This window comes from Syngnathus typhle, linkage group LG4, assembly GCF_033458585.1.
Source record: "Syngnathus typhle isolate RoL2023-S1 ecotype Sweden linkage group LG4, RoL_Styp_1.0, whole genome shotgun sequence".
NCBI classification, from domain to species: Eukaryota; Metazoa; Chordata; class Actinopteri; order Syngnathiformes; family Syngnathidae; genus Syngnathus; species Syngnathus typhle.
The window spans coordinates 1,521,992-1,549,280 of record NC_083741.1 but is presented as its reverse complement, the minus strand read 5'-3'; the positions used below and the strand labels follow the sequence as shown (position 1 = coordinate 1,549,280).

At 43.0% G+C, this 27,289-nt stretch overlaps 1 protein-coding gene across 1 annotated transcript in view; it reads right to left on the bottom strand.

Moving 5' to 3' along the window:
- LOC133153238 (USP6 N-terminal-like protein) overlaps window positions 1-26,129 on the bottom strand; it is a 58,370-nt gene extending 32,241 nt beyond the window's left edge. Inside the window, 1 exon segment of the mRNA XM_061277396.1 lies at window positions 25,797-26,129. The gene's annotated coding sequence lies outside the window, so the exon portion shown is untranslated.
- Window positions 26,130-27,289: the final 1,160 nt, after the last annotated feature.

Genomic DNA, 27,289 nt, shown 5'->3' with positions numbered 1-27,289 from the left:
AATGCGCAAAATTTAACTAATTTATTGTCCTAAAATCTGGGGTGCGCATTATACATGGGTACAAAAATTTTTAGAATTTTTTTTTTTTTAATATATATATATATATTTTTAAGAAAGTCATGGTACAACAAAACCAACAACAGGACTGACCGACAAAGACGTGGAACAAAAAGACAGGGTGGCATTACCAAAGACAGGAACAGAAACCAAACAGACATCATGACAGTAACACATGCAATGATCCGACGGTGAGCGAGGCGCAGACAGGACTTAAATACAAAACACGTTACATTGATTGAGGTGACACAGGAAGAGAGGGGCGACGCGAACAGAAACTATGGCAACCTAGACACATAGCAAAACTGGGGACGAGACATGACAAATCTCCCTCGAAATAAAACTTGAAATCACCTTTCTTCTTGTTTGTTGTCAATCGCGCATCGCATTCAGCCATCCTGCCCAACACACTTACTCAGTAAAATTCATAATTGACGACACATCGTTTGATGCGATGGTGCAATCCTTGATGGTGTGTTATTGTCAAATATTGTTTGTTTTTAAATCTCCATCGCGGACCGGACGTCATACGGAGGCAGTATGACTGCGCATGCGCACTATGGATCCGATGCGCAGAACGGATGCGCAAGACACGTCAGCTATATAAAGAGCGAGAGTTGTTTTCTTCCTATTAATTTCAATTCACACTTTAATTAGCAGTTTCAATCAGCAAATAACAAAATCCGTATTACAGGTAATATTTTATTTCACAACACTTTGCCTTGTTCCTTTCGTCTCTGCTGTTCACTTCAAACACGCTCCATACGACCGCAATGCTCTCGTATCAGACGCTTGCTCAATCACCTGCTCGTTTGCTGTCACAATGTACCCTACACAAATCCAAAACATTTGTTGCGGCTCCGAGTCACGACGAGGGGCAAGTTTTGGTTTCCAAGGGTGTTTTTATTCCTCTTCAACGTCTCTCCCATACAGAGCCGCCTTTTTCACATGTCCGCACGCCACTTTCCTCTCTTTTCATCTGATCGCGGTGGTGCCTTTACGGGCAGTCGGAGAAATCAACGCCAACAAAAAAAATTACATCCAGCCTAGTTAAGACCATACCAAAGACTATAAAAATGGGACCCATTGCCTCCCTGCGTGTGTGACGATCATTGGGACTTAAAAAAAAATTAAAATAATAATAATAATTAAAAAAATAAATAAATAAAAAAATTTAAAAAATTGGGTGCGTATTATACATGGGTACAGGCTTTTTTCCAGCATCAACATGCCATTTTTAGGGTGCGTATTATACATGAGGGCGCATTATACACGGAAAAAAACGGTAGTTTAGCCTGTTGTTGCCTGTTCATGTCTGTTCTTGGTGTTGGATTTTATCAAATAAAGTTCTCCCAAAAAAGCGACTTGTTCTCCGGTGTGACTTATTCTTCTATATTATGCATTTTATGGCTGGTGCCAGTTGTACTCCAGAGCGACTTCTAGTCCGGAAAATACGGTAATCAGGAATACACTCTATACTTTGTGTGATGTGGTAAATGACTATTCTAGGTGAAAACGTCTAGTTTTTAATGCAATATCTACATAGGTGTATAAAGGCTCATTTCCAGCAACCATCACTCCAGTGTTCTCCTGGTACATTGTGTTTTCTAATTGTGTTAGAAGTCTAATGGATGATTAGAAAAAAAACTTGTGTTTGTTAGTTTTCATAGAAAACACTAAATTGTCAGGGTGACCCCAAACCTTTGAACGGTAGCATAATCATGGGAAGCTTAAAATAGCATGATACAGTTCATGATCTCTCAATCAGGCCATTTTCTGCATGTTAGCTGACCTCGCCATTTGTGCCTATTCCTTGTCCTCGTATACAATTGCATCAAGTATTTTCATGATTTTAATTGTACAGATCTAGGAAGAAAATTGGATTCTGATTGCAAATGTTTTTTGCAATCTATCAGGACAAATTTATTCATGATTTAATGATTGAGAATATAATTTACCTGCAGCCCTGTGGGCTAGATCATTGTTGGGACATGTCACTCTAATGTCAGAAACCATAGTCGTGTATGCTCTCTCAGGACAGCGGTCTGTGGTGGGGCAAGGGTCGGAGGGAGGATAAAGCTCTAATGCCGCTTTGGTAAGATTCTTACTAAATGACTTGAGTTTTTCTGAAAGGAGACAGGTACAGGGCACATATATAAAAATAACATACTGACTTTAAACACATTTCTGATCCTTTCCAACTCTGTTCTAGATTCTATTCACCGTGAGGCACTAGCACAAAATGCAGTCAACACATATTGTAAAAGACAATTATTTTATAAAAAAAACAAAAAAACATACATTTCTGAAATGACAGTGTGCAAAATTTGGAATTAAAATCCACGCTGAACATTCTATAAAAGACCTATTAAGCTTTTCTTTCCGATAAAATAAAGTTTTCTAGGTGCCTTAATAAAATAATCTATGACATACTTTGGACAAAACATCCTAAAGCTCAAGAATTACATCATACAAATCATAATTTTTAATTAGCCCTGTTCAGAGCAGTTTTAGTCAGCATTCAAGACATGTCGGGGTGTGCACAACAAGAAAACATTCTGTCTCCTGTTTCCTTTGAAGTTGGCTGTTCGCATTGGCAACCTTACTCTCACGGCAGTTTGAAACGTGACTAGGACTGGGTGTCAGGATATCTTTTTCTTTCACTTGGTGTCATTTAAAAATTACATTTCGCTAAAAGGTGTCACAAACAATCCTCAGCTAGTAGCCCATTATTAATTAAGAAAAGAAAAACAGGGAAATGATACTGCGGAAAGAAATTGGCGGCTGGACTAAAATTAAACTTTGATGTCAAGTAGCGGACCACCAGCTACAACACCACATTTTATGGCCAATTCCGGTCGCCGTTTTTCCTTTGCGCAACAAGGAACAACGCAACAATGGACACCGTACCTGCTAGGACAAAGGGACCGAGCTGACTAGATGATGCATTTATTTCAGTAGTGATTGCTCAGAAACTACAAGGAAAGCTCAGTGTCCCCTAAAAGATGAAATGCAAAAGTGCTGCGCAACACGATGCATTAGTCACATGATGTACATACTCATGTATGCCTTAACACCGTGTCGAGGAAGCTTGTGGCCCAAATTTTTGTGTAAACATATTTTCATGGTTGATTTATCCAACATTAACAACTTTTTACTGCCGTATATGATAGTGGCTCCATGTAATCTGGGTGCTTTTTGCAACAAAATGTCTGTTATTTGTCCAATTTGTGAGGGGAAAACCAAGGTGTGAAGCTAGTACTATTTAAGGGTGTATTCAGACCAGAAAAGTCCTTTACTCCGCTTGTTTCGTTCGGACCAAAAGCGGACTTACTTCTTTTCGTTTGGTGCGGTTTCTATTCAGACTGTACATTTTGCAAGGGAAGTATATTTTGCAAACAGACCCATGCTTGTGATGATCTGTGCTCCCATTGGACAGCTATGACCAGGGTAGCACACAGAGCACAGACCCAGAAATGGAGGAAAACATGCGAGTCTTCTGCGCTGCATTGCTGCTCTGGATATTTGTGCTGTTGTTTCGGATCTACGCTCTTTGTATTGACATCTGAGTTTGTTTGGAAGCGAACCGAGACCACTTTAAAAAGTGGATCAGTTTCTTTAATCTGCACCAGGATTCGTTTGACTGTATTCACACCTGCACAAAAGGTCTGGACCAGCGTTACAATCGAACCCTGGTTCGTTTAAAGTGGACCAAACAGTCAGGTCTGTATACACCCTTAATTAGCTTGGCTGTGATGTAACAGTAGGACCAAATTCTGCCCAAAACCTTTCAGACAGTGACAGCTCTCAAAGAAAATTGGCCAACAAAGTATTTCTTAGACCTTTGAATGACAAGTATGTTGTTACCTATCACAAACCACTTGTAGTCCCCCCAGGTCCACATGGAGATATTTTCAGGTGCTGGACTGCAGAGAAAAAAAGCAGCTTTATTACAGTTACAACAAAACTATAAAAGAAAAACCTAAACAACGTCAAACTTCACCTAAAGTCCACTTCCTGCTCTGTTGTCCCAATGACAAAGGGAACGTCATTATAAGCTCCTTTCTTTTCCCATATTGCAAAGGGTGACGCTTCGAGGACATACCCATCCACTACCGCAACAGGGCCAAAGAACAGCCCCCTGGTCGGAAGATCAACCAGCTTATCTGCAGCCCAAGAAGGGTATTGCTGCCATGGGATAGCCTGTCAAAATCATGAGTAATATATCATGAGCAATATATTTCTTTTTTTAGAGTGCTATGTTAAAAGATTAGCATTTAACTTGTTGCTTAACGCGAGTACACAATTTTTACTATTTGAAATTCAGTCCAAAAGTATTGCCTAATGAGGGGACCACCACCCCAGTCTGCCAATCCAGAGGTACTATCCCCGATGTCCACGCAATGTTGTAGAGGCGTGTCAACAACAACAACTAATAATAATAATAATAATAATAATAATAATAATAATAATAATAATAATAATAATAATAATAATAATAATAATAATAATAATTTCCTGCTGAGATTTTGTCAGTTGTTAGTTAAATTTAGGAAACTCAAAACGTTTACCGTAATTTTCGGACAATAAGTCGCGCTTTTTTTCATAGTTTGGGTGGGGGGGCGACTTATACTCAGGAGCGACTTATATATGTTTTTTTTTTCAAAAATGTTCAAAAAAAAAAGTGAAACCGCGATAAACGAACCGCAATTTAGCAAGGGATTACTGTAATTTGAATTTCAAGTGACGACAGCAGCACAACGTCGCGTCAGCAGCAGCTCGTCGAGTCAATCTTTGTCCTTTATGTACATAAACAACCGCCGCGCTGCTGACGCAGCGTCGCAACAACACGTGAGCAACAACAGGCTAAACGATAGGTATGCTAACGTGACATAAACACAATTTAAGAGCTGAGAACGGCCCTGACGTAAAACTGAGAGTTATTCAAAAAAATATTACATAAATAACACGTTAATAAAACCATCTGCGTCACTCCAATTCATTAAATCCATCAATCGTCCTTTGGAAAATTCGGGAAATGGTCATGATGACGTCAGCAGCGCGACGTCGCGGTCGCGCGTCAGCAGCGCGACGTCGCGTCAGCAGCGCGGCGGTTGTTTACATAAAGGACAAAGATCAACTCGTCCAGGGACGGTGGATGGGGCTCGGACAATGCTTTTATGCACGCCCGGTCCTACTCAATGGAGCTCTCTTTCACTTCCGTGGCTGGAAGTCCACGCCGCCACACGCCTGTAAGTTTGTTTTGTTAAATAAAGAGCCGTTTACCAAACCCACGTCTTTCCTTGAACTTTGTTAATGCTACAATATAATTATATAGTAGATCTGTGGAATAACGACGAGGCTGACGTCAGGGCGCACGCGCGGCGATGTTGACAAAGGACGAGTAATTTGATCGATGGATTTAATGATTTAGAGTGCACAGATGGTTTGATAACTGTTAGGGTTTGCAGAATATCTTCATCGTATGATTATGTTTGAATGTAACCTGTAATAATTTAACTAGCTTGTCCTGTCTAGACAAAAGTAGTTGACCAAAGTGCTAAGATCTTTTCAACTGATTGACTAGCTGCAGAGGAAGCAATCAAAGATACTTTGTTTACAGAACGTCGTAAAAGGCCCCCTGCTATGCTTTGATCAACAGGGGAGCGGCTCACCCCATCCTGTGTTCCCACACCCCCAATTTCAACCCTACTCTGTTTCTCTCAATAAATATGCACCTGAGAAGGGCTGGGTCAGACTTCATTCGACCATCGCTGTAAGCACAGCGACGAGTGAACTCTCCGCCTGCAGGTGTCTGAAATGACTAACTTGTCAGCAGTGTGGTTCTTGCAAAATAAGTTAGAGTGAGCACTACCCTAACATTTTGGTGCCGAAACCCGAGACCCTCATACCCGCCATCTGGCTGACGGAGGACGACGCGCTGTACACCGTCGACGGGCCAGCGTCCATTAGGAGGACCTGGTAAAGAAAGACCAGGGAAGGAAATTCTTTGCTGGGCCAGCATCTTAGGTCTGCCTTCGTCTGACAGAGGTGGATTGACGGGATCCGGCGGACCAAGGGGACAAGTAAGTCATAGAAAAAAGCGCTGATACGGCTTTGGTTTGTCCTAGCTATGAGATACAGCTTTGGTTTGTCCTAGGTATGAGATACAGATTTGGTTTGTCCTAGCTATGAGATACGGCTTTGGTTGGTCCGGGCTATGAGATACGGCTTTGGTTATTCCAAGCTATGAAACAGTTGGGGTTCTAGTCCCAGTGGAAGGAACGGGCTAAGGAAAAAAAAAAAAAAAAAAAAAAAAAAAACCCCGGAATTTCTTTCTCCTAATTGAGGAAGGGCGTAGATTCTTTTTTGTTTTGTCCGTTTTTCCAAGCTGTTTGCATGAAAGTTGTGTGGTTGAGTGTGCGACTGGTAGGATAAATTGACAGCAAAGAGAATTTGGTGGAAGGTCAATTTAAACCTGCATTGAGGATCCTCAAAGAAAAGAAAGAAAAAAATTGTATAAACCTAAAATGCCAAATTAAGATGGGAAATAAAACCGGTAAATCCCTAGCTCTTGAAGGAGAAGTTCATGGCGAGTAAATGTCTTAATTGTATGCAATACATGCCGAAGTGGAAGAAAAGGTATGGAGTAGAAGGAAAGTCGAAAGCATTAGTCTGGAAGATAGTGGTTGATGTTTTGGAGGAGAGTGTAGATAGGACGACAAAGGGACTGAAAAAGAAAAGAGAGAAGAGAACAAATTCGAGAGACAAAAAATGGAAGGATAAAAAGTGATGAGACCGCCATTCAATTAAGATTTGGAAAAGAATTCTGGGTGCACAGTGGCATCCCATTCGATGATGCAGCTGAGAGTGCTTATCAGCAACATCTTAAAAATGCGCTCCTCACTGTTTCACTCCCCGACTTAGGCAACTGGGTGAGGAAACACTTGGTGGAAGCAGACATTGCTTGCGTTGTGACGATTGAGAAAGGCAAATGTTCTGATGTATTTAATCTAGATGACGATAAAGATCTAAATGAAGATGCAACGATCTTCTTCCAAAGTTCCCAAAGGGGCAGAGGAAGAGTTAGAGACCAACATGGTCGCAAGCCGCCATATAATTCAAGACCCCCATCAGATTCTGACAATTGTTGGAACTGTGGGAAACGAGGACACTTTGCAAGAGTGTGTCGTTTTGCAAGACAAAACCAATCAAGGGGTGGGGGAAGGGGCAGAGGAAAAGTCACATTTACAGCATGACAAGTTTCCTCCACTTTGACCCCTCATGCTCATAGAGAGAAAAAAGTAACAGATGTCCATATGACAGCAGAACATGTCATTGTCAGATTATTAGAAATTTTTTTAGATTATTAGAACTCCTGTCCATACGAGAAGTATGAAAATGCTGTCGTATGCCCAATGACAAATGACCAGAGATCAAATTGTGTGTATACTAAAGGTAAAATTTGCAAATCAAGTGGTAAATAAGTCAAAGTCAAAAGTCACAGTCAGCTTTATTGTCAATCTCTCCACATGTCACAACACACAGAGACCGAAATTACGTTTTCTCTATCCCACGGTGACGAGACATATTACACGACAGACATACAAGTAAGCGACACAATATAAAAACAAGAAGGCAAAAATTCAAACAATAAATAGTAAGAGTGATGAATAAATAATAAATAAACAGATAACACAATAAATAAGAGGAGCAAAACGGAGCCAGCAAGCATAGCGCAAAAGTACAGGACGCTACGCAGAACGGGGAAGCGAGTTCAGGATCCTAACAGCCTGGAGTATGAAGCTGTTGTTGAGTCTGGTGGTGCGGGAGCGCAGGCTCCTGTACCTCTTCCCAGAGGGCAGAAGATCGAACAAAGAGGGAGCGGGGTGACTCACATCACTCACAATTGTGGTCGCCTTGCGGGTGAGATGGGAGATGTAAATGTCTTTCAAGGAGGGGAGTGAAACACCAATGATCTTACCAGCCGTGTTCACTATGCGCTGCAGGGCCTTCAAGTTGTCGTCAGTGCAGCTGCCACCCCAAACAGCAATACAGCTGGAGAGGACGCTCTCAATGGTGCCACGGTAAAACGTAGTCATGACGGCCGGAGGAGCGCTCGCTCGCCTGAGTTTCCGCAGGAAGTACAGGTGGCGCTGGGCCTTCTTTGCCAGTGATGCGGTGTTAGTGGACCAGGAGAGATCCTCACTGATGTGCACCCCCAGGAACCTGGCGCTCCCCACTCTCTCCACCACAGCACCGTCGATGGTCAGCCGCAGGTGTTGGGTGTGACCCTTCCGGAAGTCAACAACAATCTCCTTGGTCTTGTCGACGTTCAGCAGGAAGTTGTTGTCCCTGCACCAAGTGGTCAGAAGGTCAACCTCCAGCCTGTACTGAGTCTCGTCTCCCTTGGTGATGAGAATAATAATAAATAAATAATTGCAACTTGCTTCGAGAAGATAAATAAAAAATTAGAATGTGCTGTCCTCTTGTGCGTGGGAGGGACCAGCTCATGATCGACCACAGGAAATGGCCAGCCTGTGACGAATCATTGGTGCTGGGATCTACCTTCCGCGCGAGAGCTGTGCATGTGTGTTAAAATGATGAAAATTGGCTAAACTTTTAGTATAAAGAAATTTGCTAGACTGTGGTCTATCCAATTTGCACCGCAGAACAGAAACAATTTTGAAAGATAAGAATGAGAGGAAAAGAGAGAAATCTGTTTGCGAGCAGAAACTGATCCACACTAGTGCATGTTAAGTAAGAAACGACAGAACATGCTTTCAGGAATTGGAAGAATCAAAATTGTGAATTTAAGACATTGACATTTAGTAGAAATAATTGACTGGTATAATATAGAAATAATTATAAGATTATACAAACTTCTATATGCGAGCTGAACCTGAGAGATTAGGTTCTTCAAATTTAAAAACAAAGAAAAATTTCTGATTAATTTGCCAGCAGTTTTTTTTGTGTGTTGAGGTTTTTTTGGATTGGTGGATTGTTCTATCAGGAACCTTGAGTTGAAAATGGTACGTGAATGTTGTGTGGTGAGCTTGGATGAATTGGGACCGATGTGATAGAAAGACTCCTTTTTGGAGGCTGTGTGTGAGATGCAAATGAGCATTGATGACTGAATGCCTGACTGAAAGGAGAATAACAGGTTGAGTAGCTGAAGTTGTTGGAGACTACTATGGAAAATTAGTTGAGCGACTTTGAAGGAAGAGTGATTATGAGTAAGTTAAATGCTAAGAAAGAAAAAAAAAACACTCAGTATGCGTTTTCTACTCTGTTCTATTTTGCAAAACAATGGGAGCGCAGGGGGATGACAACATCAACTGGTAAGCCGGTTACCCATGCCTCCTTGTTAAAAGACTTGTTACAGGCCATTCATTTACCTGCTAAACTAGCTGTGTGTAAATGTGCTGCTCACACCACAGGCACAGATGAAGCCTCGAATGGAAACAGATTAGCAGACAGAATTGCTAAAGAAGCAGCAGCAGGGAAACATGGCCATGATTTTTTTTTAATAGATTCAGAGGACACGCAACTCATATATAAGACTATACTGGCAGATATGCAGGGCAATGCTCCAATGGTGGAAAAACGAATGTGGACGACAAAAGGTGCAATAGCGGATACAGATAATATCCTCCGCATCAATGACAAACCTGTTTTACCTAAATCACTTTTTAAGGCAGCAGCGATTGCGACACATGGGCCTTGCCATGTGTCGACAGGGGGGATGAGGTCCATCATACATCAACAATTCACTACCTTTGGTTTGGATGTTTACTTAAAAAAGTTTTGTAAAGCATGTCCCGTTTGTGTGAAACATAATCCACAAGGAAACATGAGACCAAAGAGAGGCTCATTTCCAAAACCGTCTTACCCATTTCAAATCATGCACATGGATTTTATTGAGCTCACACAAAGTGGACCTCACAAATACTGCCTAGTGATGATTGATGCATTTTCCAAATGGGTGGAAATAGTTCCATCTAAACGTGCAGATGCCTTAACAGTGGCAAAAGCCATTTGCAAAGCCATCATACCGACTCATGGCATTCCCCAAACGATTTACAGTGACAATGGTCCACATTTTCTGAACCAAGTGGTACAGAACATGGCTGTACACCTTGGGATAACGTTAAAAAAACACTGCGCTTACCACCTTTCCAGCGCTGGCCTGGTTGAACGAGCAAACTATACTATCAAAAGCAGGTTGAAAAAATGCATGGAAACAACAGGCAGACCTTGGCCAGAGTGCCTAGACTTAGTGAAGCTCTATATGAGAATCACTCCCACTTCAGAAGGGCTCCTTCACCTTTTGAAATCATCCACGGGAGGCCATATAGACTACCTGTCTTCCATGCAAATTTACAAAAGGCAGATGAAGAACAGTCTTTGGCAGATTACATGGTCAGAACGCTCAGACTGACAGAGGTGTCAAATGCAACTTGACTGCCGCCTGATCTTTCATCCTCACAGGTCGACAACACCATCAAGCCAGGAGACTGGGTCTACATCAAAGTCATCAAAAGAAAGAACTGGGCCAGCCCGCGGTGGGAGGGACCATTCCAAGTCTTGCTGACTACCCCCACGGCAGTTAAGATCGCTGAACGGCCCAGCTGGATTCACCTCAGCCCCTGCAAGTTACAAGGAGTGCTGGACCCCTAATTCGGAGTGGTGGGGAAGCCTGTCTTCAAACTAGCCTCATCGTTTAGGGTTAGACGTCTCAATGTTGATGAAGAGAACAACAATCCCCACTCCGCTAGGCAAGGGTATGCCTCGGAGTCCCTGTCATCCAAGTAGCAACGGGGCTCCAAATGCCAGGTGGATCCTCTGCTGCGTTGTGGTTGGAGCGTGCTATGGTCTATGGACTCAACTGAACAGACCAAGTGACAATGTTGACCGTGGAAAACGATGGTCACACGATGAGAACTTTGAGGACTGGTCATTGGACCCCAGAAACCCATACAAAACCAACACTTGGTACCGCTACGTCAAATTCACTGTGAGCTCGCACACACAGGAGGGTTGCTATGTGTGTTCCAAACTTCCTCCTTCCTCTACACAAGTTCACTTGGAGGCCAGAGCAATGAATGTCACTGAAGCGAAATGCATGGCATCCATGGGAGGAGTTGGATATCAACACCATGTTGTCACAGTCAGTGATGCCGACCCTTCCCGCCCTGGACTTGCGGAAGGTACCTGTGATCAGCTTTTCTGGACAAATCTCAATGTGACTGTTAAAGGACGAACATTGCCGCAGGTGGCCTGCACAGAGCGGCCACCTGGAGTGAACTATACGTGTTACATCCAAGGAAGCGAGACCCACAAATGCATTGACAGTGACTGCTCTCCAGGATGGAACTGGATGGGAGCTTTGGACATTGTCACTGAGTGTCAGGATAAGAGAGCCATTTCAGGTGGTGAGGGCTCTCCGACCAACATGGCTGCACCATCAAACGGAACATACTTCATACAGAATGGCTGGTGGCTTTGTGGTCACAAGGTTTATCCGATGCTGCCCGCCAACTGGACAGGAGTGTGTGCACCAGTGTGGGTGACAGACCACACCTACAGGATAAAACATCGTCAGCTGATGACAGCACACAACTCTTCTGGACGTCGGCGCAGGGCGATTACAACCTTTGACTCCCATGACCCTGTCTGGGGTGCGAATGTTCCGGACGACCATAAAATATGGCCCGAACAAAGTTGTTCATGCGCTTTTTCCTTGGATCGGAGTTGGAAAACAATCTCTCTTCATCGAGACACTGAACTATCGTTTTCAATCCTTTGTGAACCTCTCACTGCAAGTCGATGATGGACAAAATAGAGAGATCCAGGCTATTAGACTAATGGTCTTGCAAAACAGGATGGTTCTGGACTTGTTGACGGCAGCACAAGGTGGTGTGTGCCACATAATTGGGACTTCTGTTGCACATACATTCTAGGAGATAACGACACGCACATAAAGGAAGCCATGAACTCACTGAGGAATTTACAGCAGGCCATGTCGGAGGACAAAATCCCACGACAATGGGGTTTCTTTTCATGGCTATTCTCAGGCGCCTGGTGGCAGTTGCTGTTGAAACTTTTGGCTCCTGTGCTTGCTGTGCTGGTATTGTTGTGCATGTTTACGACCTGTGTTATCCCGTGTTTGAAGTCTGCTGTGTCAAGGTTTGTGTCTTCTACCGTGGCACAAGTACATATACAACTTCTTAGAGAGGACGGATGTGATGACTATGATGTGGTGCAGAACATGGATTGCGTAGATGCTGTTTAACTCGGCATTATTTTACGGAAACTTGATGATTTGACCATCGAAAATGCCTTGCAAGTGATGGATTCAATGATGTACTGTTTGTGTGTTTTTCTTTTTCATTTCTTTTTATTGATAACAGTCTGGTCGCCTAAGGCAGAGGGACCGTGTAACTCTTTTCCTGCATTTAATCTGGCCGCGGGTTTTCAAGTTACACATAAACTTTGGACTGGAGTATTGAGGGAAAACCTCATCTTCACTGGAAGTTATTGCTTTCATTGTATTTTCTTACTTATGTTTGACTGATCGGGGTTGTCATAATCATATGATAAAACAGGAGGGATATGTTAGGGTTTGCAGAATATATTCATCGTATGATTATGTTGGAATGTAACCTGTAATAATTTAACTAGCTTGTCCTGTCTAGACAAAAGTAGTTGACCAAAGTGCTAAGATCTTTTCAACTGATTGACTAGCTGCAGAGGAAGCAATCAAAGTTGCTTTGTTTACAGAACGTCGTAAAACGCCCCCTGCTATGCTTTGATCAGCAGGGGAGCGGCTTCACCCCATCCTGTGTTCCCACACCCCCACTTTTAACCCCACTCTGTTTCTCTCAATATATATGCACCTGAGAAGGCCTGGGTCAGACTTCATTCGACCATCGCTGTAAGCACAGCGATGAGTGAACTCTCCGCCTGCAGGTGTCTGAAACGACTAACTTGTCTCCAGTGTGGTTCTTGCAAAATAAGTTAGAGTGAGCACTACCGTAACAATAACATTATTGCTTATATAATAGTTATTTGATATATAATTTATATATCGTTGTATGGGCCTGTGGAATATTTTGAAGTGCAAGAGCCGTCAGCGGCGCGCACGCATTGCTGACAAAGGACTGATTGATGGATTTAATGAATTGGAGTGACGCAGATGGTTTTATTAACGTGTTTTTTATGTAATAGTTTAGTCTCAGCTCTTAGTTTGTGTTTATGTCACGTTAGCATACCTATCGTTTAGCCTGTTGTTGCTCATTCATGACTGTTCTTGGTGTTGGATTTTGTCGAATAAATTGGCCCCCTAAAATGCGACTTATACTCCGGAGCGACTTATATATGTTTTTTTTCACTTTTTTGGGCATTTTATGGCTGGTGCGACTTATACTCCGGTGCGACTTTTAGTTAAAAAATTACGGTACCTTCAATATTTGATTAATGGAGAGATTTCTAAGGCATAAAATGTCCTTGCAGCCTGTGTTGTTCAGGAAGATCAGATTGTCCGACTCAGCCTGTTCCAGAGTGGCATTGTATACATACGACCCACTCATATCTACTGCCGCATGGAAGAGATCCTTTGCGAGAGGCGACATCATCAGGGTCCATACAGAGGTTCCACCTTACAGAGAAGAAAACATGTCATTAAAATAAGTCATAGTTGAGTGAACTTTTATGAGTGTAATTTATAAAATAGCGACAAAACATGTAACAGTGGGTTTATTTAAGATGATGGCATAAGTAAGGACAGTAACTTCATTTTCATCCATCCGTTTTCTGTACCGCTCTGTCCCCACGGGGGTCGCGGGCGTGCTGGAGCCTATCCCAGCCGTCATCGGGCAGTAGGCGGGGGACACCCTGAACTTGTTGCCAGCCAATCGCAGGGCACGCAGAGACGAACAACCATCCGCACTCGCACTCACACCTAGGGGCAATTTGGAGCGCTCAATTGGCCTACCAAGCTTGTTTTTGAGATGCGGGAAGAAACCAGAGTGCCCGGAGAAAACCCCCGCGGACACGGGGAGAACCTGCAAACTACACACAGGGAGAGCCAGAGGTGGAATCAAACAAGCACCCTCCTAACTGTGAGGCGGACGTGCTACCCAGTGCGCCACTGAGCAGCCCGTAACTTCATTTTGTTACCTTAAGTATAAAAAATTAAAGGTATGGATTTTTACGCAGCCTGAATACTGATCGTTAAAGCCTGGTACACAAATATAATTAACATCCATTTTGAGAATGTGAGAGACACTAGACATGATCATAAAAACTTTGTGTTGTTTTGTTTGTTTGTTTGTTTGTTTTTGCTTTCTTATACTTTATACTTGGGGGGGGATTGGATCCTGACTCTCCTGAGTAGAAATTTGGCCTGTTGTTGACTACGCTGACCTGTAAGTGAAACCATGGTGCAGCCAGATTTGTAGAAAATATATATTTGATAGAAGACTAAATTATGTATATTGGGGTGAATGACATGGAAGACACGTGTGAATCCTGACAACAGCACAACATAGTGATTCCTAATTCCTAATCGTTCCATTGCACATGACAATCAGAGGCTGCAACTCAGACAACCTCTGTTCCAAACACACATACGGATGTGCAATAATCCTGGTATAGAATAAATCATAATGCCTAATGCCTAAAATAATGCATTTAGGAAAAAATAATATAAACCAGGGCTGTGGACTCGGTTCGGACTCGGGGACTCGGACTCGGTCGGACTCGGTCATTTTTGCCGGACTCGGACTCGGACTCAGTGCTGATTTTGACCGAGTCCACCGAGTCCGACAATAAAAAAAAAAAGAGGCAAGACGCAGCCAGAGGTTACAGTCATCGCAGTAGGAGTTGGAAGAAGCAGTAAAAACTCCACCAAACTCGCCGTAATGACCCGTGATATATGTTATATCCTTACTATTTTCCAGGTTCTAGCAAGATAGCAAGAATAGGTCGGACAACGACGTGAATGATAACTGCTTTATTCCTTACTCACAGTGCGTTCACAAGGCGTACCACAACAACACAGAATGCGCCCATCCCACTTCCGGGATTTTTCTACTACGGAATTTGAGTTAGCCCAAAATACACAACATCTCTTCCCCTCTTACAATGAGCGTGCTATATGCACCTATAACTTGACATCTTCAAGATCTATCAATAACTACCATTAAACAAATATCATATATGGTCCAGACAATTATGACTATAATATTCCCATGAAACCTTAACTTTGGGTGAGTTTGGACAACGTCGAATTATACCGAATTATAGCAAAAAAACGATGTCGTACGGCGTCGTACGGCGTCAGCACTATGTTGTTTTCAATAAAAACATGAAGAACTCACGTTTGCGCCAGTCAATTTTAATTTTTATAAAGGATTACTCTCATTTGATGTCTTTAAATTCATCCGCGTTCTGCCATTGAAGCGGGGTGCATTCAAAAACCAGTCGTACAGACGGAAACGTTTTGTGATCAAATCTTTTATAACGAGAATGATTTGATTTGATTTGATGATTTCATACTCCTTGTAGCCTGTACCCAAAAAGAGGAGTTTCTTTGCATCGAGGTTTATGCAAAGAGCTCACGTAATTATATTGTTGCGTTTTGGTGAAGTGAATGAGTGTTCCGTCTGTACGACTGGTCTTTGAATGGACCCTGCTTCAATGGCAGAACGCGGATGGCATCAAATGAGAATAATCCTTTATAAAAATTCAAATTGACTGACGCAAACGTAAGTTCTTCATGTTTTTATTGAAAACAACATAGTGCTGACGCCGTACGACATGGGTTTTTCGCTTTCCAAATAAGGGGTCGTCACTAATTATTTGTGTTTAGATAAATGTCTGAGCTATAATGGTGTAATTCAGTGCTTCTCAAATAGTGGGGCGCGCCCCCCTTGGGGGGCGCGGTGCTATTCCTGGGGGGGCGCGTGTGACCCTGGGGAACAGGCTTTTTTTTTGGCAGTACTAGAATAAAGTGTAATTGCGCGTTTACTACAGCAGGGGGCAGTGGCGCTCTCATTGTTACTTCTGTCACGTTTGCGACAGTGCAACATTTTACGATTTACAAGACAAGTTAGGATAGTCACGGTGGGGAGGGGGGGCGCGAATAGTTTTCTTCTTGCTAGGGGGGGGCGTAACAGAAAATAATTGAGAAGCACTGGTGTAATTAATGATTAAAACTTGAAAGTATCTGTTTATTGTATTCGTTTATATGTTTAATAAAGACAAAGCCATCACAAAACTGTTGTAATTATTTAGATTTTGATCTAAATTAGCCTTGAATAAAGACTAAGCAGTCACATGAATTAACAGAAAAAATGGACAGCCGGACTCGGACTCATGGCCAAGAGGCCGGACTCGGACTCGGTGCAAAAATCCGACCGAGTCCACAGCCCTGATATAAACTGCATTCCCTATCGAATTTATGAGTACAGTGATCCCTCACCACTTCGCGCTTCACCCATTACGGGTTCGCTATTTCACTTACGTATATATACAGCGTTTAAATACCGTAATTTTCCATGTATAATACGCCCCCATGCATAATACGCACCCTAAAAATGGCATGTCAATGCTTGAAAAAAGCCTGTACCCATGTATAATACCCAAATTTTGACTCTTACTTAAGTCCGTAAACGTAAAAAAACAATTTCCATTCATAGGCAGGCAATCTGGCTATCCATTTAATAGCAGGTGGTGTACACTTTAATAAATTAAGTAATCCTTTAGAAAATGCATTTCTTTGTGAGACATTAAATTTGGCCTGATGATCAAAAACTTTTAAGTGTGATAAATATATACATTAAGTGGGATAAACGTGAAAGGGGGGTGAAATCAAGAAAGGTGAAAATATTTTCAAGGTACAGTCACTAAGATTGCCATGGTAAAAAAACTTCACAATCCATTGTTTCCTTACCTGAACTCTGGCCAAATATGGTAACTTTTCCAGGATCACCTCCAAAAACGTGGATGTTTCTTTGTACCCATTTTAATGCAGAAATCTGGTCCATGAAGCCATAATTCCCTATTGAGGAAGAGGAGGATTCTTTCCATTGTCCCATTTTTCAAGAGTGGATTAGACATCAAGTTCTCAGTCAACACTTAACATGAGTGTATATTTACAATACTGTTCAAAAGTTTAGGGTCACACAGGCAATTTAGTGTTTTCCGTGAAAACTAACGGAATTGCACAAGAGTTTTCAAAGATCTTCTAATGATCCATTAGCCTTCACAATTACACACAATTAGAAAACACTATAGATCATTAAAACGCTGGAGGGATGGTTGCTGGAAATGGGCCTTTATACACCTATGTAGATATTGCATTAAAAACCCAGACGTTTGCAGCTAGAATAGTAATTTACTATATTAACAATGTATAGAGTATTCCCAATGAGCTTATTGTTATGTTCATTGAAGTTAATTTAAAAAATAAGGACATTTCTGACCCAAACCTTTGAACGTTTTTAATCCAACACAATGTAAAATAGTGATCCAACACGAGACTGAAAGTCTTGACAAGACATAGCTGATAAACTGATCTGAGTAAGAAACCCATGCTTTAAAACAACAACAACAACAATACAACTGACCTGAAGTGTTTTTGTGAGAACCATCCCTGAGTATCTCCAATGCCATGAAGCCAAATGCATTAAGTCTATAGTTGAAGCTGACATAGACCATCCCAGTTTCTGCTGCAAGCTTCTCCGTGGGTGAGTAGCCTTGCTCACCACCACTGAACATGTGTAGTAGGCCTCCATGGATCCAGACCATGACGGGCAGCTTTGAGTCGGCCTTGAGCGTTGGTGTCCACACATTAATGAAAAGGCAGTCCTCTTGGCCCATTACCTTGCCTGAACTTGACAGCGGTTGGACTTGAGGACACATGCTACGGAAGTGACTAGCATCAGTGACACCAGGTCTACATACTGGCTCGGCAGGTGGTGCCCAACGCAGGTTACCAACTGGTGGTGCAGCATATGACATGCCTTTGAAGGAGTAGGCCCCATTTTTCTGAAAAATGAGAATTTAATTTTTGTCATTGCAAATTGAAGGCGTCAAAACAGTATTTTTTAACATAATCTGATAGAGCAAGCCTGCTACGGCTACCTTTACGTTGTTCATCAATTACATTTTAAGGATGGAAATTCTGATTAGTTTTTTAAGCGTACTAGAATTAACCTAGAGAAATGTAAAGTAAATAATAAGGACCCTTCTTTCCCAGTGCAAGTCTAACGCAAAGCATTACAGCAGTGCTTCTCAATTATTTTCTGTTACGCCCCCCCCTAGCAAGAAGAAAACTATTCGCGCCCCCCCTCCCCACCGTGACTATCCTAACTTGTCTTGTAAATCGTAAAATGTTGCACTGTCGCAAACGTGACAGAAGTAACAATGAGAGCGCCACTGCCCCCTGCTGTAGTAAACGCGCAATTACACTTTATTCTAGTACTGCCAAAAAAAAAGCCTGTTCCCCAGGGTCACACGCGCCCCCCCAGGAATAGCACCGCGCCCCCCAAGGGGGGCGCGCCCCACTATTTGAGAAGCACTGCATTACAGTAATACCTTGCCAGTTTGTGCTTCACCTATTGTGGCTTCACTACTACACTACGCAGATTTTTATAAGAAATTAATAGAAAAAATAATTTGCACCAAACAATAGACACTTACATGTCTTCCTCTGTATTCGCCGCCGTCAGTGGTCACTTGGACAAGTCCAGGAGGAAGTGTCTGGGCTACATAGCCCAAGTAAGTTGCCAGAACGAGGAGAGCAAGTACTCCAAGGCAGATGAGCAAAATCCAGCGTCTAGAAAGCACCAGGAAGGGGCTGATGTCGTGTCTGTGCCGAACATATCGCACCTCCTCTTCATCTTCCTCCTGCACCAAGTAGCGATACTCTGTCCTTTCCGGGACCTCAAACGCGTCCTCGCTCATCTTCAATCTACCATGAGACATAGAAAACACAAGTGTACAACATGTTGCATGCCAGGTGACATGGCTTACAATGGGCTGATAAAGGTCAAGGAAGTAAGGTTTGTGCAATAATGTCTGAGATTGAGTAATACAGGATACACCCTCAAATTGTTTTGCCATAGCAGATTCATTCCCCGTGGAAGACCCACTGTCTGCCATCATGTGCAGTTTTTCCATGGAGGACTTGGAACAAAAAGCACTCTTAACAGCCCCGGACACATACAAACCCACACTATGGAGATGCTACGTAGATGACATTCTAGAAAAAGTAAAAACAGGACATACACACCACCTCACAGACCATCTCAACACCATAGACACCACCGGTAACATCAAATTCACTCATGAAGAGGAAACCATAGCCTTTCTAGACATCAACATACACCACACAGACAACAGAGACGTAAAAAAATATAAGTACACAGAAAACCCACACACACCAACCAATACCTCCTTTGGACATCTGAACACCCCACTATACATAAACTGTCTGTAGTCAGAACACTATATGAACGCACAACAATAATCATGGACCCCGATGACAGAACACAGGAAGAACAATACATACAACACGCACTCAAAAGATGTCAGTATCCACAATGGGCAATACCTAAAGGTGCAGGACAGGTAAAAAACAAAAACAACACAACACAGGGGGGATAACAAAACAAACAATTAAACAAGAACACAGAATGGTGACGTTGCCGTACGTGAGAGGGATTACGGAACGCATCAAAAGAGCCATGAAAAAATACAACATAAACACACCTATCAAACGACACACAACACTCCATCAGATACTGGTTCACCCAAAGGACAGAATTCACCTGTAAAATAAATGCAACTCCATATACGAAATCCCATGCAAATCATGCAATAAATCATACATCGGGGAGACAGGGAGGAACTTCATCACAAGAAAAAAAGAACACAAGAAGGCGTGTGAGAAGGAGACAGCAACAAGACAAGCAAGAGCAGTAAAACAACAAGTAGAACAGGAACACTATAAGTCAGCCCTCTCTGCCCTCTGACCCTCTTCTGTTTCCATAATTTGCATGTCATCTAAGCAATGCTGAACATGCTTTGGTGCGCTATCAAAGACCACACAAAATCTTAATCAGAAATAGCTTTCTGAGACCCGCAATGTATTTTTGAGGCCAATTTAAACATGTCTTTGCTCACCCCCCCACACACACCAAAAGAAAATCAGTTTTTTGTGATACTTTCATGTTTTATTGTTGTTTTTCAGTTTGGGGGTGGGGGATCCACCTGTTGCTGAGCCTAACCCTTAATTCATAAATACAACTAAATAATAAATATTACTTACACATAATACTGTATTATTATTATTATTATTATTATTATTATTATTATTATTATTATTCAGTCAAGGCAGGACCTCCAAGCCTGCTTTGACTGCACCGGGGAGTTTTCGAGGCTGCAACTTCAGACTTGCATGAACTCACTGACACTGTCACATCATACATCAGTTTTTGTGAGGATCTGTGTGTGCAGACTAAGACCTTCTGTACGTACAACGACAAACCATGGTTTACACCAGGCATGTCAAACATACGGCCCGCGGGCCGGACCCGGCCCGTTGGATGATTTGATCCGGCCCGTCATAAATTTCTGAGTATGTCAAAAAAAGAAGCGAGTCACTAGCTCATTTCTATCAAAAGTTATGATTCTTTAAAATAAATACAACTCAAATGCTCCCTCCGGCCGCTAGAGGGCAGTAAATGTGTAAAAGAGCTCACGTCCACCATGCGGCACTGACACGAGTTAGTACCAGGAAATAAACATTCGCTGGTTAAGCAGAGGTGTAGTACTCAAGCGCTTCTTTGAGCTACGAGGCAAAATTGTGGGAGACGCAGCTATCCAGCGGTGGCACCACGCACTTCTCATGTCTCACAGCTGTGCGTCCGAAGGCAATCGTCCCGATTTGGATAAATATAAAGACAACATAACAGATTTGCTGCGAGAGTTTGAGCGGAGGTTTCAGGTTTTCAGTGAACTTGAGAACAAGTTCGGCTTTTTTCGCTCGCCATTTACAGTGAAGCCTTCTGGTGTGCCAGCTGACATTCAACTCGAGCTTATTGACTTGCAGTGCGATTCCGCTATGAAGGATACATTTGGGTCCGTGGGATTGGATACGTTTTATCAGTATCTTGTGCCAGGTTACCCCAAATTAACAGCCATGGCTGCAAAGGTTCTCTCCATGTTTGAGACTACTTATCTTTGTGAACAGGTGTTCTCCGTGATGAACAATAATAAAACAAAGCAGCGCTCAAAGTTAACAAATGAACACTTGAATGACATTGTTAAATGTGCTGCTACTCAGGATTTGACACCTGATATCGACGCACTTGTAAAAGCAAAAAATGCCAAGTTTCAGGAGCCAGCAGCAGCAAGTAGACTGCAGGAGTGCAGTGAGAGAGAAAAAAGTGTGATGACACGACATTTGTTTGCACGCATGAATAGAAATCATTAAAAATAAGATTAATCTGGTTTCATATTAAAGACAATTAATATTGTGCAGTATATTCTCAGCTTCAGTAGGCCCAGCCTAGTAGTTTGAGCTGATGTAGTCTAATCTTATTGCCCATGCACTGCTAAAACCTTTATTTTGTAATTTTATTTATTATTATTTCAAAGCAGTATGACAATTAAGGCAAAACATTTTTTTTTATAGCTCCCACTTGAGTTTGTTTAGTGTGGTGAGTTGGTTCAGGTGTAAAACTGCATTCACTCAACTGTTAAAATAAACCAGTTGTTAACACATTCAATGCCAAACATGAAAATATTTTTTTTTCTCCATTGTTTGTGAATAAATGTGTTATGCTTAGAAAAGATCCCTTGTCATCCGTGATTATAATATGTAGGGTAGGCTACAAATGTAGGCTGAATGATAAAGCATAGTACTGAAAAACAAAGCTAAATAGTTGGAGTTGACATTCTTTTACTGATCCGGCCCACCTGAGAAAAGAAACTCTGGATCCGGCCCCAGAGCCAAACTAAGTTTGACATGCCTGGTTTACACCGAACCTCAGGAGGCTGCGCAAAGTCAAGGAGGAGGCCTATAGGAGCGTCGACCGCGACCTGTTCAAGTCGACCAGAAACACACTGAACCGAGAGGTCAAGAAAGCCAGGAGGTGTTACGGGGAGAACCTGAAGAGACACCTCTCTGCCAATCCTGATCCCTCAACAGTGTGGAAAGGTCTGCAGAGCATCACGGGGTACAAGAAACAAACCCCCCGTCCTGTGGAGAGCCCAAGGCTTGCTAACCAGCTAAACAGGTTCTACTGCAGGTTTGATCGGTCCTCCCACACAACGGGACTTCCTGCAGCACAATCTACATACTCACCTCTCCCCACAACTACTTTGTCCACACCTCTATCATCGTTGTCACCCACTCTCTCGCTTGCGCCCGCACTCCAGATCCGTGAGGAGGAAGTGCGCCAGATGTTCCGGAGACAAAAGACCAGGAAGGCACCGGGCCCAGACGGCGTGTCACCTTCCTGCTTGAAAGTCTGTGCTGAGCAGCTGGCGCCCACCTTTGCACGGGTCTTCAACCGTTCTCTGGAGCTGTGTGAGGTTCCTTCGTTCTTCAAGAGCTCCACCATCGTTCCAGTGGCCAAGAAGCCCGCCATCACAGGTTTGAATGACTACAGACCTGTCGCACTGACATCTGTGGTCATGAAATCTTAGTGAAAGGTTAGTGCTGAACCACCTGAAGGATCACGGGCCCCCTGCTTGACCCCCTCCAGTTTGCTTACCGGGCAAACAGGTCAGTGGATGATGCGGTCAACATGGGACTGCACTACATCCTGCACCACCTGGACACCCCAGGAACAAACGCCAGGATCCTGTTCGTGGACTTCAGCTCGGCGTTCAACACCATCACTCCTGACATCCTCCAACAGAAGCTCATCCAGTTTGCGGTGCCTGCCTCCACCTGTCAGTGGCTCACCAGCTTCCTGACCAACAGGAGACAGCGTGTGAGGCTGGGGGGCATCACATCTGATACCCGGACCACCAATACTGGAGCCCCTCAGGGGTGCGTCCTCTCCCCACTGCTCCTCTCTCTCTACACCAGGGGTGTCCAAACTTTTCTCAAGGAGGGCCAGATGTAGTAACGTAAAGGGGCCCGGGGGCCAATATTTTTTTCTGCTTCACTTCCGGGGGGGGGGGGGGTCGTTGTGCTAATGCGACGTGAAACGCTGCGCGTTCGCTTCTCTTCCGGGGGGGGTGGGGGGTTGCTAATGGGACGTCAAACGCTGCGCGTTCGCTTCTCTTGAAGTGCTGAGAAGTGCAACAGAGTTGAGCTCAAGCTTCTTGTGCGGGCCATATTCAATTATGTTTTCAGAATTTGCTGCGGGCCAATAAAAACTGGACCGCGGGCCATAGTTTGGACACCCCTACTCTACACCAATGATTTCTCCTCAGGTGACTCTCCTGTGAAGCTCCTGAAGTATGCAGACGACACCACTCTCATCGGACTGATCCAGGACGGTGATGAGACTGCGTACAGACAAGAGGTGGAGTGGCTGGTCCACTGGTGCAGCCAAAACCACCTGGAGCTGAACCCGCTCAAGACCGTGGAGATGACAGTGGACTTCAGGTGAGACCCTTCACCACTTTTACCCCTCACTATCCGCAGTAATACTATTCTCTCTACAGACACCTTCAAGTTCCTGGGAACCACAATCTCTCGGGACCTGAAATGGACCGGCCACATAGACTCTGTCCGGAAGAAGGCCCAGCAGAGACTGTACTTCCTGAGACAGCTCAAGAAGTTCAACGTCCCGCGAGAGCTTCTGAAGACCTTCTACACACTGCCATCATCCAGTCTGTCCTCTGCACCTCCATCACTGTCTGGTTTGGATCGGCCTCCAAACAAGACAAGCACAGACTGCAACGGACAATCAAGACTGCAGAAAAGATCATTGGAATCAACCTCTCATCTATCCAAGACTTGTACCTGTCCAGGACCAGGAAACGTGCAACGAACATCTCTACAGACCCTTCTCACCCAGGTTGCAGTCTGTTTGAACTACTCCCCTCCGGACGGCGTTATAGAGCTCAGTACGCCAAAACCAGCAGTCACAGAGACAGCTTCTTCCCCCAGGCTGTTGCTCTGATGAACTCACACCACTCTTAGAGTCTCAGAGTCATTACTGTGCAATAACATCCTGCTCTTCACACCTTTTTGGAATTTGTCTACACCGTTTTTGCCATTTTTCACATGTCCTGAGTTTTGTTAGTCACCTAAATGTTGAACAGAGGGTGTGTTTTACCGAAGTCAAATTCCTTGTTTGGCACGCTCAAACATGGCGAATAAAAAAACTCTTGAATCTTGAATTATTAACTATCCATCCATTTTCTGTACCGCTTTGTTTTGGGGATGTGGGAGGAAACCGCAGTGCCCGTAAAAAATCCACGCAGGCACGGGGAGAACATGCAAACTCCACACAGGGAGGGCCAGAGGTGAAATTGAACCCGCACCCTCCTAACTGTGAGGCGGACGTGCTACCCAGTGCCCCACCGAGCCGCCTATTATTATTATTATCATTATTATTGTTATTATTGTTATTATTATTATTATTATTATCTAGTAGTAGTAGTAGTAGTAGTAGTAGTCGTAGTAGTATTACTTCGGAATCAGCGCAAAATAAAAATGAATCTAGAAAGGTTTATTAGCATTTAGTCAAAATGTTAAAGTTAAAAGTTAAAGTCCCAATGATCGTCACACACACATCTGGGTGTGGTGAAATGTGTCCTCTGCATTTAACCCATCCCCATGTGATTTTGATCCATCCCCTGGGGGAGAGGGGAGCAGTGAGCAGCAGCGGTGCCGCGCTCGGGAATCATTAGTCAAAATGTGGGACCAGGGTAATTTAAGAACATTTAGATTAAAAAAAAAAAAAAAATGCAATCTGACTATTAGGGAATATTTGTATGTAAACAGAAAGCACATCTAGTATACTAGCTATAGCTTCTCGCTGTCTGGTTAAGACTTTAAATGAAAAAAAAAAAAAAAAAAACATGATAACACGATAACTAGTAACTAAACAAGGTTACTTAAGCAGTTTATTAGGCACACTGTCAAATTCTTCAAATCATTGTACAGGAAGACTACTTGTGAACGTAAATGGTGGCGCACATTCAAAGTAATTTCCTGTTGGGCCGGCAAGTGAAAAACATATATGGTTACCCATGGAGAAATATCACTTTGGAATATTGACAACAGATTTCAAAATTACGCTGTACTGTAATTGCACGGGCATTGTGTTAAACGTTAAATGTAACTGGACAGCACAGTTAAGCGTATTTCATAACTTCCACCCCATGCGCTCGTCAACGGAAGCATACAACCAAATCCCGAAATATACAGTTCTAATATGTGCTTCACACAGGACGGATGTATTGTAGGTGATTAAGAAGTATCTGTAACTAATACATAAATGTGTGTTCATTATGCGCACAAGCGTACGTATTGACAGATTCTTCAAATACATGACGTAACGACACACAGTTAAATTTCCTACAGATAGTGTATAAACAGTACTGCACTATATGCGGATCGTGCTCGACAGTCACAACTAAATCATGTACCCATGTTTATCAAGTCGCAACTTCATTTCGTAAACAACTTCCTCTGCAGTAAGACAGCTCTTAAATTAGTTCGTGGAAAATACATTTGAATCTTCATTTTATTTGCTTACCATGTACTGAAAAGACGACTCTAAGACAAATAAACTCCAAAATGCTATCAGGAAAGCTTCCACTTGAAAAGACAGTCAAGCCATCCTCCACTGTCACTTTTTGTTCGTACTGTGCTTGATTTGGTTCCCCCGTGAGATTTTGTTTCCCCTGCCGCGGGAGCGCGCACACCTTATTTGGAAAGCGAAAAACCGATGTCGTACGGCGTCGTACGGCGTCAGCACTACGTTGTTTTCAATAAAAACATGAAGAACTCACGTTTGCTTCAGTCAATTTTAATTCTTATAAAGGATTATTCTCATTTGATGTATTTAAATTCATCCGCGTTTTGCCATTGAAGCGGGGTGCATTCAAAGACCAGTCGTACAGGCGGAATACTCATTCACTTCACCAAAACGCAACAATATAATTACGTGAGCTCTTTGCATAAACCTCGATGCAAAGAAACTCCTCTTTTGGGTACAGGCTACAAGGAGTATATATTACAAAGGAGACTTTATACTTAATTGTGATCATCGTTCATCCATCCATCCATTTTATTTTATTACTCAGGTATTTTCAAAGCAAATTATTGTTGCATTTATTAATTTGCTTTAACATGACAGCGCAATATAATTAAAAGCTGACACTATAGCAATGTCAAAGGTGTTCATTTAAGAAAAAGCCACACACGTTTTGAAATCAAATCTTTCATAACGAGAATGATTTGAGTGAATTGATTTGAATTGATAGTTGAGAAGAAATTTCAGTTCTGAAGGCTCCTTTTGTCCCAAGCAAAGTGACAGATGGTGGGGAGGGGGGATAAAAATTGTAACAAGAACTCTATAAAAAATGTCAAGCCGTGAGGATATGTTTACCCCCTTTATTTTGAAAACGGTGAGTGCTGGACTCCAGCTGTTTTTTTTTCTGTCTCCCTGGGGGTCTGTTCAGGTTGTGTGGAAAATTTGAACAGGTTCCCTCATTCCTAGGCCAAATTACAGGGGGGGAACAAATCCTCACAGCTGGCCCGTGAGGATATGTTCCCCCCCCCCCTTATCTTGAGAACGGTGAGTGCTGGACTCCAGCAGTTTTTTTCTGTCTTCCTGGGGGTCCTTTCAGGTTGTGTGGAAAATTTAAACAGGTTCCCTCATTCCTAGGACAAATTACAAGGGGGGAACAAATCCTCACAGCTGCCCCATGAGAATATGTCCCCCCCCCCCCCCTTATTTTGAGAACCGGGAGTGCTGGACTCCAGCAGTTTTTCTTTCAGTCTTCCTGGGGGTCCTTTCAGGTTGTGTGGAAATTTTGAACAGGTTCCCTCATTCCTAGGCCAAATTACAAGGGGGGAACAAATCCTCACAGCTGGCCCGTGAGGATATGTTCCCCCCCCCCCCCTTATTTTGAGAACGGTGAGTGCTGGACTCCAGCAGTTTTTTTTTCTGTCTTCCTGGGGTTCCTTTCAGGTTGTGTGGAAAATTTGAACAGGTTCCCTCATTCCTAGGCAAAATTACAGGGG